The 12,583-nt window shown below is 37.6% G+C and overlaps 1 protein-coding gene across 7 annotated transcripts in view; it reads right to left on the reverse strand.

Annotated features, from left to right (window-relative positions):
- LOC101471219 (A-kinase anchor protein 13) overlaps positions 1-9,008 on the reverse strand; it is a 122,076-nt gene extending 113,068 nt beyond the window's left edge. For 5 of the 7 annotated variants that reach the window (XM_024805051.2, XM_014414189.4, XM_014414180.4 and 2 more), the window contains exon 1: positions 8,592-9,008. The gene's annotated coding sequence lies outside the window, so the exon portion shown is untranslated. Of the gene's footprint in view, positions 1-1,054; positions 1,219-8,591 lie in introns of those variants that run through there. The other 2 variants (XM_024805023.2, XM_024805011.2) reach the window with 2 other exon arrangements.
- Positions 9,009-12,583: the final 3,575 nt, after the last annotated feature.

A 12,583-nucleotide genomic window follows, 5' to 3' on the forward strand; every position in this document is an offset into this window, starting at 1 on the left:
AGACTGATGCACATTGTTAGGTAACTGCTACATGAAGTACCAAAGTTACATGTGAAATTAATGTATGTAAATACTTAATTCTTTGATAGCACAGCAGCTTTTTGGTTAGTGTTAGCATTAGACAGTATTGGCCTGAACCTAAGGTTTGGTACTCTCTCAGTCAAGTTAAGACATGCAAGTTCTGTCAATCAGACCCTCTAAATTGCTCCCAAATATGCATGTGTTTGTGTGTGTTTACACTCCTGACCTCTCTTGGATCATTTCGGTGAGTTCCACAATTCAGATAACAAGTAGCTGTCAACCTTTTCACCACTTCTTTAGAAATGGTTTTAAAATAGGAATCTACAGTTTGTTTGGGGAACTGAATTCCCAGTGGGGCATGCAAGTTTCTACACAAGACACTTTTAAGTTGCATTATGAGAAATAAATGACATCCACCCCAAAACGGATCATGCCTGCCATGTGATCAAACAGGAGACAACTAAAAAAGAAACTGAAGAGTAAAAAATTTAGAACAATAATATGAATGAGAAAGCCGTCAGAACCCTGTTTTCACCAATTACAGGAAGATTTTGGAAAATAAAGAAGTGAAGCTTCCATATTCTGTCTCAAAGCACATCTTTCACAGTATTCCTACCAGTTTAATGATGCCCTATAGAATGTATTAATTTGCAGCTTTAAAAATGGCTTTCAAGGAAACGTGTGTGTTGAGATAAATATGTAAATTCCCATGAGGAGAGCCCAATTACAACTTTAACAGCGGTCATATTAGTTGTTATTGAACACATTATCAGTGAGGCAGACATTGCTAGGTGCATCACAGACTTTGCCCCAGGGAATTGCATCAAAACAAACACGAGAAAGACAACCTGCAAATTCAGTGTGCCGCTTCACACATGGCAATGCTTTTATTTAGTCGTCATCACCGCCTACAACATAAAAGCTGCTTGTTGAATTGCTCTTATAATTCTGTCACATCACACTGAGAATCAACTTTCAAAGCTTTTGTCTCAGCCAACTAAGACGCACATGAAGGCATCAATGGAAACCTTACCCACAGTTTATTTGACGACACCGGCTGTGAGCAGACTCCTTCAGGTGATCATTAAATTAATTTTAAGTCCATCAGAGAGAGCAGGTGTGTTTATACTAGGCAGGTATTCTCAGTAGGCATGCAAGCTCTCACCACACTGATTACACTGAGCTAAATATGGCTTTGTGCTAACACAGACAGTACGCTGATCAAAGCCCTGATGTCACAGGGCACAGGCGGAGCCAATAGACTACAGGTCAGGTGTATGCCGCAACTGCAGTGGCATAACTGCAAGTGTACTCTTTTTTTTTTAGCAATGCTGCAGTTTTGAGCATGTGCAGATACACAGGTTCTACTTATGGCAACATGTTTGGGAATTCAGATCACTTAAATGTTGTGATGATTTTTATATATTAATGTAAATCCTGATATTGAACCAAAAAAGAATAGATAGTAAACACACTGTAACTGATTTCATCTGGTGGAAAAGTAATCAGAAGTAATCAATGGCAACAATGGCTTGGTACATTAAAAGTCCTGCAGTCACATTTATAAATCAAGTGTGCATTCATCAGAAAAATGGTTTATGACTTGATTTATCTGCTAAGTTTGGTTCAAAACAAGTCAATTGGTCCCAGGTTCTCACATATAAGAATATTTAGTTTTTCAATCGTTTTAAAAAAATTACAGAAAATTTGGGGGGGAGCTTTCACTGTTGAACAGATTTTACATTTTTACAAAATATAACTATTTAAGTCACAACATATTCAAAAACAAAAATAATCATTAGCTGCAGCCCAATTCAGCTACAGGGTATTTTTATTTTCTAGGTACAGACACCATCTACCCCCACACCGTTCCATCTTTTTCCCCCTCCTTGTATGCTGGTCAGGTTTTTGTGTGGAAAACCTCAGTATCATCCAGATCCATCTACAGAAACTATGGACTGTATAAAAGTTGGAGGCAGCCACCGTGACCTCTTCTATTTTTTTCTCAGCACCTGAATTTGGTTATTAAACTACAAGAAACCAAACTTAGACAAGAAGGTGGCGTTCCTAGTTATTAGCTAATGCTAGTGAGCTAGGTTAGCAACCTGCATCAATAAACTGTACGATTGAAATGTATCTGCAATTTAGTGCTAACTGACTAAAAAACGAACAAAATAATAGAATTTTCACAAAACATTCATTTTTCAGCCGCTTGAAGGACACATGAACCAGCTCTGATTGGACTGGCCCTAAAACTCAAGTCCACTTACAGAAGGATGACAGGACTGTGCAACAACACTGAATTAGCTAATCTGCCAATTAGCTAGTCAGTCATACGATGGCAACCTGCTTGAGACGAGAATGACTGCATTCTGGTTACGTTCCTATATAAACGCACATTTGCCAAGCGAATTTATGTTTTAAAACTTATGTAAGTCTATGTAGTACATGTGAATTTCCATGTCAGACTTCCAATTTTCACATATTCATCATTTATCACCATATTACAACCAACAGATTACATGTAATTGCCAATTTGATCCCATTCAATTGCAAATCAATAGCTGACTAAGACTTCGTCTTATTGCCACTTTACCTCCATCTAGATGCACCAAAATCACTTTGAAGACGGCGACTGAGCGTGAGCGGTCGCAGACCTGTTCCCTATTTTCGAATCAAGTACTTCAAAGGAAACAAGATCACAAGTTTACTGAATACGGTCAATAATTTTGGTCGTGCCTCATTCTTCAACTACCGTTTTCTCCAGTGCGACAGTAGCACAAAGGAGACACGACACAGGACTGGTTTAGCAGCGACAGAACCTTCAGAATAAAACACATGTAACACCTTACAAATAAAGAAAACTGCTGCAATTTATCCTTCTACATGTTAACTGTGAGGTAGAAAAAAAGCAGCGGACCAACATTCAGAAAGAAGTGTTGTAGAGATATATCTCATGACTTCTGGTTAGAAGATGCTAGTTGGTTTGTATCCTGGCAGGCTTTATAATCTGTTAGCTAGTTTAAGTAAATCAAGTAAATTAGCAGAAGTTGAGGATCATCATAACCTTTTGACTATCTTGCACACCTTTGTTTCTCAAGTACGGCTCCCAAACATCACCTGCATACTGAAATCAGATTTCACTATGTAAACACAAGACCTCCTCCAGATGCCTTTAAATCCGCTAGTAAATATTCAAGCTGTTCCTCATCCATCTAGGCAATCCAGTTTTTGTATGTTGTCTTCTGTTTGTTCTGTTTGTCTTCCCGTTGTGTTGGCACAAAAAGGCTTATTTCTGTTCAATAAAGAAATTCCCAGAGTTATATTTATTATTAGGTTTTTAATAAAAGGCTATTCTAACCAATTCCCAAGGTGATTTAAATTATCTGACATCTGTGTCATTAAAAAGAGCTAATCTGATCAAACACAAGTAAATAACAGAGGGTTTAGCAGAATGCATGCAAATGGAGAAACTGCTACGGTTATACTTGTTTACAGGATTATAAAATCCTGCTGGAGGTGTTGGTAACAGAGAGAGGGTTGTAAATAATTCATCATAAGCAAACATTAAGAAATCAAAGTTAGCATTTTGTCACAAAGCTGGTACTTTTCATGATGTCAAATTTTGATATCAACATAGGCACATTAACAATTAACATCAAAGCGTTCTCAATAATTTCCAGAAGAAAATAAACTCTGCTCCAGGGCACAAAGTTTGGACAAGCTGTGGAAATAGCTGCTGTTTTGGAACAATGAGTGCGGCTGCTGTTTGGCGTGCTGAGAGGATTCCAGCGATTCCAGCCTTAACAAAAACTAAGTCAAGGCTTTATTGTGAATATCAGTGGGGAATTCAGCAGTCGCCCTCCCAGGCATACCAAAACTTATCCCTGAGACAGCACTACATGATGAACTAGTACCTGTAAGACTTCCTCTAATGCTTCCATTCTATAGCAAATACAGTGTAATTACAAGGCCCACACTGTGCGTATCCTCCATCATCATTAAATTAGGGGGTTTGTAAAGATGAGAAATTGACGGGGTTCTGCTTGGAGCCAGCAGGATCCTCATGGAAATTTACAGTACTCAAAATGGGAGGCCAACTCCTCTTTCATTTGTCTCTCATAACGGAGCTAAACATATATCGCTAACTAGGACGTCCTAAGAAATAAACCTGAATTTTGCAGGGAAAGCTGCAGAGAGTAAAGTAATAAGCTTTTGTTTAGTGGAAAAGTTGCACAGTCCTCTCCTGATAGCTTGTGAGTTATGGAAAAAAAACGTGGAATGATGTGTACTGGTGAAAGAGCTCAGCTGCAGCTCGGTTTAATGTTGCGCTCACTTTCTGTCATGTTTGTTAATACCATCATCTGAAGATGGATATAATACATGGTGTGAGACCATTTTTAAAAGACGACATATCCAGTAAGTGCCACTCTAACAAAATCACGATATTAACATTTCATTCTGGTTTGCAAATCTCAAGTTAGTGGTTTGAATTTCACGCTGATCTTCACATCTAAAACTTCAAAAGAAAGTAACATGTTTGTAAAATATTAAATGAGACTTATTATGCTTTCTCTTAAATTTATAGATGCCCATTAAAAATATGCCCAAAGTTTCAAATAATAAAGAAACTGTTTGTCAAAGTAATCTCTGCACCAAAAGCTCAGGCTTCATACTCCACTCAACGTTTCAGATAGTTTTTTTCCCCACTCTTAAAGTTGTATGACAGCAAATATGTATGAGAGCAAATATCCTTACCAGTCATTTCAGTCAAAAAGCTCTGGATGTGTGCACAAAGCTAAACTGACCTGCTGTTCAAAGCTAGTTTAAAGGGAGAGAGGTCGCAATTGCTTACTTCATACAGTGGAAGAACTGAGGCCACACCAAGGCCCAATATTAGTGAAATAAGGATTATTTTAAATGGCAAAACATACAAAGCTTATCTAGGAGTGTCCTCAAAAAGACCAATATGGAAGATGAAAATGAACAGGTTCCCATTAAATTCACAAACAGTCGTGAAAATTTGGATGATTTTGAATTACTGCAACTGAAAACTTCTTTGACCAACACCTGACAGGATAAGCAACTGCTCAAACACTGAGAAAACAGTTTAACATTATTCAAACACATTGACACATTACACAAGTACAAAGCACATTTGAAGTATAGAAGTGTTAAGTTAATGAACTAGGTGAGTTTGCAGGGCTGATTCGAAGTCTTTATAAAGCTATTCTGTACTCGCTGTCAAAGTACTAATAATTAAGGCACTGCAATCTCACATCTCTACAATATATCTGCTTCATATTTATCAACTTGGAAATTTCCTTTTGCAACATAAAAGTTCATATCAACTAGGTGAAGTGTTACTGCAAATGTGACACACCCACTGTGTAAGAGGTTTCAAGAAGGAAGTGGCAACAGGTCCATTTCCTTCTTTCTGTCTTGGTCAAAGAATATAATATGGGGATGATGGATACTTGGCCTACATTCATTGGCGCCGACTCATTTTTACAGGACAATTGCACAGTCAAAGGCATGCATGGAGCGATACAAAATAGATGAGTGGGCTGCTTGATAGATAACAGAGCCAGTTCTACCAAGTCAACAATGACAGCAGGAAATCTCTGTAAACAAGTCAGATTACCAGGGTCATGAGGGAGTGACAACAAATGTGAGCAGTGTCACCTGTTCTCACTTTTACTCTTGCCATTACTAGGGCTTATTTAAAGATGAAACACTAGTGTGGAATCCAAGGATCCAACATTATTATAGACTGGGTGATAGCGTGAGTATTAAGAAAGCGTAGAATCACTTGTCAGATTAGTGTTGATGTTGAGACCAGAGATAATCCTCAAAGACACTGGAAAAATGTAAAACATTTAGCACCCGACTCTTTTTAAGAGAATAAGAAGATTCTCTTTAAACAAGCCACTGATCGGCTTCACTGCTTGTACCCAGGCAAGTGGGATAAACTCAAATTAACCAGGAAGTGAAGAAGATGAGGCTTGTGTTGTGACTTCAGAGCGAAGCTATGGGTGTGTTACAACATGGGAACCCAGAAAGCAGCCATGCCTTGGTGCCTCGCCCTTTGAACATGTTCAAATGGGTGAGGTCAAGCGGGTGTAAGTGAATTAGTAGGCCACTGCTTTTGCTTACATGTGTGCAGACCTTCCCAACAAACCAGGAAGTAAAATCAGCTCTTGGAAGTAGGCTTCCTTAATGAGGAAAAAAATAACCCGGAAAGATTTTAAGTATCTGCCCAACCCAACAATGACTTTAATTTGTTTTTGTGCTTGTGGGGGGTTATTAGAGGCAGAGTCAGTATAATTATTGACAGTTACCAGGGTTTCGGCTTCATACAAAAAACAAAAGAAAAATAGTGCCAAAGATCCGACAAATTTTTTTTTAATGAAACCAGTTGATTTATTTTTGGTTATAGATCATTTTATTAATTTAATAATTAACATAATTTAATATAAATTTTGATCATTTAATTTAATAAACAGCCAAAATAGGTGTAATCACTTCAAAAGACCAACTTTGAGCCGATAAAAAACTCTGATAACAACTGGGTAATCTGAGTGTTCCTCATTAAATCCTTAAGAGTGGTAAAGGTCAATCATTTGAAAATAAGTAATCATACAAATCAATTTTATTTCTCTCAGAATGACATATATATATGTAAATATAGCTAATTATTAAATTAAATTCCAGGCCTTTTTTTGAGAACCAACTATGACATCACTGTTGAGGATGTATCCATTTCAGATTCTTTTTACATTTGCACATAGATACACCTTACCAGAGCTACCTTAATTTTCATGGCACACATTCATCCAGGTGCTTACGACTGGCCTCCTATCAGCTCGAAGCAATCAGGTTGTTCTCCTCTATGGTACTTTGAACCAGAGAATGGTTACTCACACTCACCTTCCTTTTTTACGACAGTGCTGAGATTATTGTAAACAATGGAGAATATGCTATGCTAAACAAACTATGTAATGACATCATTCCCACACACACACACAGATAGACAGATAGATAGATAGATAGATAGATAGATAGATAGATAGATAGATAGATAGATAGATAGATAGATAGATAGATAGATTCGTTTTCTTATTGCCACATATCAAATAACCATTTAAATTTAATAACTACTTTCAATCTATCTATCTTATTGCACTTATCCAGTTCAGGGTTGCAGTGGGATATGCTACTTAGCCAAGCTGCAAAAAGGGCAAGAGCCAGGGTACACCTTGGACAGGTTGCCATTATGTCACTGTACTAAAATAGAGATACAGACAACCATTTTTACTCACATTCACACCTTTTGGCAGTTTAGAATCACCAATTGAACTAACATCACTACCAGGTTTTTGGACTGTCGGAAGAAGCCAGAGTACCCAAAGAGAACCCATGAGGAGAAGATGGTCACTAGATGGTGGATACAAACTCAGAACCTTCTTCTATGAGGCAACAGTGCTTACCACCATGCTGTGTGGCATTAGTGTGGCACATTGGTGGATGTTTATTTTAAACATTGCACGTATATTCAAGTAATCTCTATGTGCCAATAAAAAGCTTTAAATGCCTGATTTCTGACAGTTTTTCTACCCTTAAAACTGTATCATGTCAACAAGAAGGGATCTTTTTAAAATATTCATCTCAGATGCAAGAGATGAGAGATATATCTTAATTTTTAAATGACTCAAGCAGGTAGCAGACCCACCCACCTGCTTTTAGACTTTCTGTTTGCTTTTAGACTTCTTCTACAATTCTTCTACAAAAAACTTGTAGAAGAAGGGAAAACAGCTTCTTTTCTGGCAACGCAGGAACCAAAGAGCTACACTGAGGCCAAGTATGAGATAAATAATGATTACTTTGAACTCTGAATCATGCAAAGTTACTCTTTGACTATTTTATGACTTGATCTATTTAAACTACATACACCTGAAGACTTTTTTAACCAAGCCCAAACACCAGGAACATTTGATTTAAAATTCTCTTGGTGGGGGTTATACACTGCACAAAGCACAAAACAGCCTGAAATCATGGTAAAAGAAGGTCAGCGAGCTGGGTGGTGGAAATGAGGGGCCTAGTATAAGATAAGGGTTAGTTGAAATCATGCAAAGCTACTTTAGTAGAATTAACATATAAAGAATAATAGGGCTCCTTAAATAATACAATCCTAAATACTATTATCTAATGAGCACAACATTTAATGCTAGTATGAGAGCTTTCGGAGTGGTGATATAAGCGTACTTGCATAAGTCACAAGCATTTCTTCTTTACCTCCTAAACTTTAGCTTCTTTTGAACAGTATCATTTTACACGTCTATGTTGGTCTTCGTCGTTTTAAAGCTAGCAGAAACGTGAGAAGCTCTAGCTTTTGGCCCCACAGGCTCTAAGTGAAGATGTCATGGCTACCAAGCAACATGTTAATAAACCCACCCAGCAGCCATTTAACAACTTCTTTCACTGTAAAACAACCCCGATACGTACAAAGCCACGCCGGGCTCCATTCATAGTACAGCTGATAACGGGTTTACATAAAGGAGTCCTCTTACCTTCAGCACTTGAAGCTCAGCGTGAAGAAGATGAAAAGGAATGTTCTGAACACATAATAATCCTCCTGTTGGTGAACTCGCAGTATTTGGATGTTCAAAAAAGGAGTGAAAAGTTGCGCAGCGATCAGGTTTTCAAACCAAAAGTGTTCTCTTCAAGGAACAAGACTGACTTTCTCAGAGTTGTTAGTGTTTCCCAGGACAACTCAATGGGGAGGAGTCAGCACGAGGACTATTAAAAGCTCAGTGGTTTGTTTTTCATGGAGTAGACTTTCAGACAAGAGGAAGTCAGTGTAAACTCGTGAGGGGGGGCTTGAGTAACTTTAGTGATTTCCCAAAAATTACTTCGAGAGGGAACTAATATTGTGAAACGGTCACTGTCCGGGTTTGTGAAAAAGTATCGTGGTCGGTCCCCAGAGTCGAAATGAAAAAGCGGAGGAAGCTGGAAAGATCAGATTAACATCCCGTCTGTGCTTTTCACAATAAAGGAACACGAACCCTGCACGCTACTAGGACCAAGGTGTCATGGACCGCATACCACCGAACTAATAACTAGATCACTGAATGAAAACACATTCAAAGTTACTTCGGAAAACTTGAAAATGAAAACTACGTGAAAGTCTGTGTCATAAATGAGAAAGGAATATATGAGAAGGACTTTTCATTTTTATTTTGAGAATAAAGTTGAAATTGTGATAGCTATGAAAATAAAACATATGGGTGGAGCTGAAATATTGCTTTGAGAATAAAGTCAAAATCTCGGAATAAATGTGAAAAGTTACATCCAGAAGAAACAGTAGTTTTTTTTTTCTTTCAAAATTAAAGCTGAAATCACAAGACTAAAACTCAAATATTAAGATAATCAAGGAAATGTTACCGGTGTTAAGTCAAATTAGGGGCAGCTAGTGCACAGCTCCCCAGAAAAATGCCTTGTGCTTAAAAATCATTTAATCATTTGGATAGATCCAAAAAAAAGTACTTTAAACTATCAAGACATTTACATTACTGTATAGTAACAGAACAGGAATAGTAATGCGTTTAGTAACAGTAATGCATGCAAATGATTTGAAGGATGACTGCATCCAGTGGTTTCCAGTGTGTTTGACACCGCCTGCTCTGGGAGACATCGTCTTAAATACAAACACACAAACGATAATGGTTTGGCATCACTTTGCCATGTATCTGAATGAATTTTTAAACTTAGAAACTGAAATTTGTTTGTATGGCCCAATGCAATAGTCTGTATTGCATTTTTCTAATGGAATGGTTGGGAGTACTACAACATTTATTGGTCCTATGATGGGTCAGATTATTTGGGAATGATGTCACTTACATGGCAATTATTGGAACTTGCAACATAATTGTATATTTATTTTTATTTTTCAGTACAACTGTCATGCATTTCCCAACACTCAACACTGACAGCAGATCATAATCAGAATTTAAAAAAAAAAAAAAAAATAGTGCTTGAAACTGCACATCCACAACATACACACACAAAGCACTTTGCTCTGTGTAACACCAGGGAAACACTTATTCAAAGTTTCTATTTTCGATTTTCATTCAGTAAAAAGAAATAAAATAACTTTATAGTTCACAAATTGTCATTAGTAGAAACTAGAAGAAAGGGGGGTAACTTTGATTTTGTTTTATACAGTAAAATTCATCAGCATATTGAAAATTTAACTACCCAAAACATAATCACACAAATCCAGATGATTTAACTATAAATGTAATCTTGTAGTTACTAATTTATTTGTAGTCAAATACGCTGAAACCATAGCAAACCCCATCTTCCACCATATAAACTTTTATTTTGAAGGGAGCGCCTCAAGCCACTAACCTTAACCACTAACTGCTGCTCAGCTGACAGACAGTGATCCTACACTGCTTTCTGTAATAAGGCTAAAGAAGAAATTAAGTGAAGGTTGCTGCACATTTTGCTTAATTTAAGTTGTAGCTTCTCTGAACTACAGTGACCTTTATATGCTGGGCGGACTCTACTTTTCTATTATTACTTTGCTGAAGTCACAGAACTGCTCTGCACAGGGCTGCTATAAATCACGTCTTGTAGCAACATTAGTTGTAAGTAACGCTACACAGAGATTAAAATGCATTACACAAAGACACTGAATTCATTTGATCCATGCTGGTTGCATGCCATACAGTACGGTAAAGGTCACTGATTCCAAACACATTAAGCTTCCTTTCTTGCTTTCCCCTTTTTCAGTTTGGTAATGTATCAAAAAGTGATCTATGATTTAGACTATCTATGATCTATGATTTGGACTCAGTGATGAGAGGTGAAAAGTACAATCTCCTGACATTACATTGTGAATCACAGGCGCTTTCATTTTTCAGCAGTGCAAACATTAGGTAGATGCTTATAATGTAGAACAGCGAGTTTCAGTGTTGTCTCATCATGACTGCAAATCCCTTCCAGGCAGAGGGGCGAAAAAAAAACTCCTGTGGTTTCAGCTGCCCTCTGCAGGCACAGGAGGTTTTCTGCAAGGATCTCTGTTCCCAACACATTATATACAATATACTGGTAAAGGAATGCTGTTTGAAACTTTTATAACACCCCCCTCCAAAATGCTGGAAACGCAAACATAAGTAGTTTCCAAACCCATGAAATACATTAGTCTCTTTCTGTGTTAAATGTCAACAGAAAGAAAGAAAAAAAAAGAGCACAAAAAACAAGACCTTGTGTGCTCGGTTTACTCAGTCTTGTAAAGAATGCAGTGTTTAGAATAACCTTACCTTTCTTATACATACTGATACAAAGCAGGGCAGCACTGAAAAGGAGCTTTCATTCCCTCTGGCTTAAGCCGGCCAGATTTATAAATAAATAAATGTATGTTGTTTGTGACTTCTATTATTTGCCTTCGGGCATCAACAAAATGAATTAGAGCTTGCAAATACCATCACATATCCTCAATCAAAAAAAGGATAATGCATGCTTATGTGTTTAAAATCAAGCCAGAGTTATTTCTGGATCTTTAGAATGACATGAACTGAGCTAATGAAAAAAAATTACTGTTTTTCAGCTGAGCCTTGCTGGCATGTGAGGCCACACTTCCGGATGGAATCACTTTTAATAATGTCACAGTGTCCCTGGGGCAGGAAAAAAGAAATCTTGATAAGAGAAAATCTTTTAAAAAGAAAATCTACTGTGTAACTTCATGAACCAACTAAGAGTCTAGATAGATGACTGGCTGCCTGTATGGACAGACTGACCCGTCAGAATGAAAAAAATATTTCTGAGTATCAGTTCCCAGCTCAGAATTTGAGTTTGAGGCTGTTTCTCTCCATCCACAGATTATCTGCTGTTATGGATCACAGCTGTGACAAAAGCATTACTGATAAATCAGACCACTCTGCTGCCTTGTGCAAGTAAATGTCTCTTGCCAGAAAGAGAAAATCACAATAAATACCCCATAATCTCCAATGGTGTGTCTTTGGCTGCAGCAGAACCGGATGGATAGATGGGTGTAAAATAAATAAAACATTTTTAGACTAAATTTCTGCACAATTCTGGGAATCGTGGGTTATTGTGCTTCCATTTTTGTCGTTTCACAAAAATGAAAATACTGATCACGCTGAAAAAGATGAAAGCTTTAATGTCATAAACATGCATATAAAAACACTAGAAACTAGAAAATGTTTAAATATTTAATGCTGAACCTGAAATAAAAGCTATCAAGATTTTACCTGAAACTCATACAAAGACATAAAACTTACTACCATCTTTAAAGCTCACCTTTCTGCACAGACGCTGGTATCTGGCACCTAATCAAACACATGCGTACGGTGTCATCAACACAACAGGCGTACTCTTTCCATCACTGTATGTGAAATTGAACCGCATAAAAGTTGTTTTGGAGGCCCAGCAGGGATCCAGGCCTCCCAGCCATCACAAGCATCTGGGCTCGGAGCTACGCCTCTCTCCTGCACCTGTAACCAGCCGAGGGTTAGATAAATGGCAGGTGGTATTG

Source organism: Maylandia zebra, linkage group LG1 (genome assembly GCF_041146795.1).
Source record: "Maylandia zebra isolate NMK-2024a linkage group LG1, Mzebra_GT3a, whole genome shotgun sequence".
Taxonomy (NCBI): domain Eukaryota; kingdom Metazoa; phylum Chordata; class Actinopteri; order Cichliformes; family Cichlidae; genus Maylandia; species Maylandia zebra.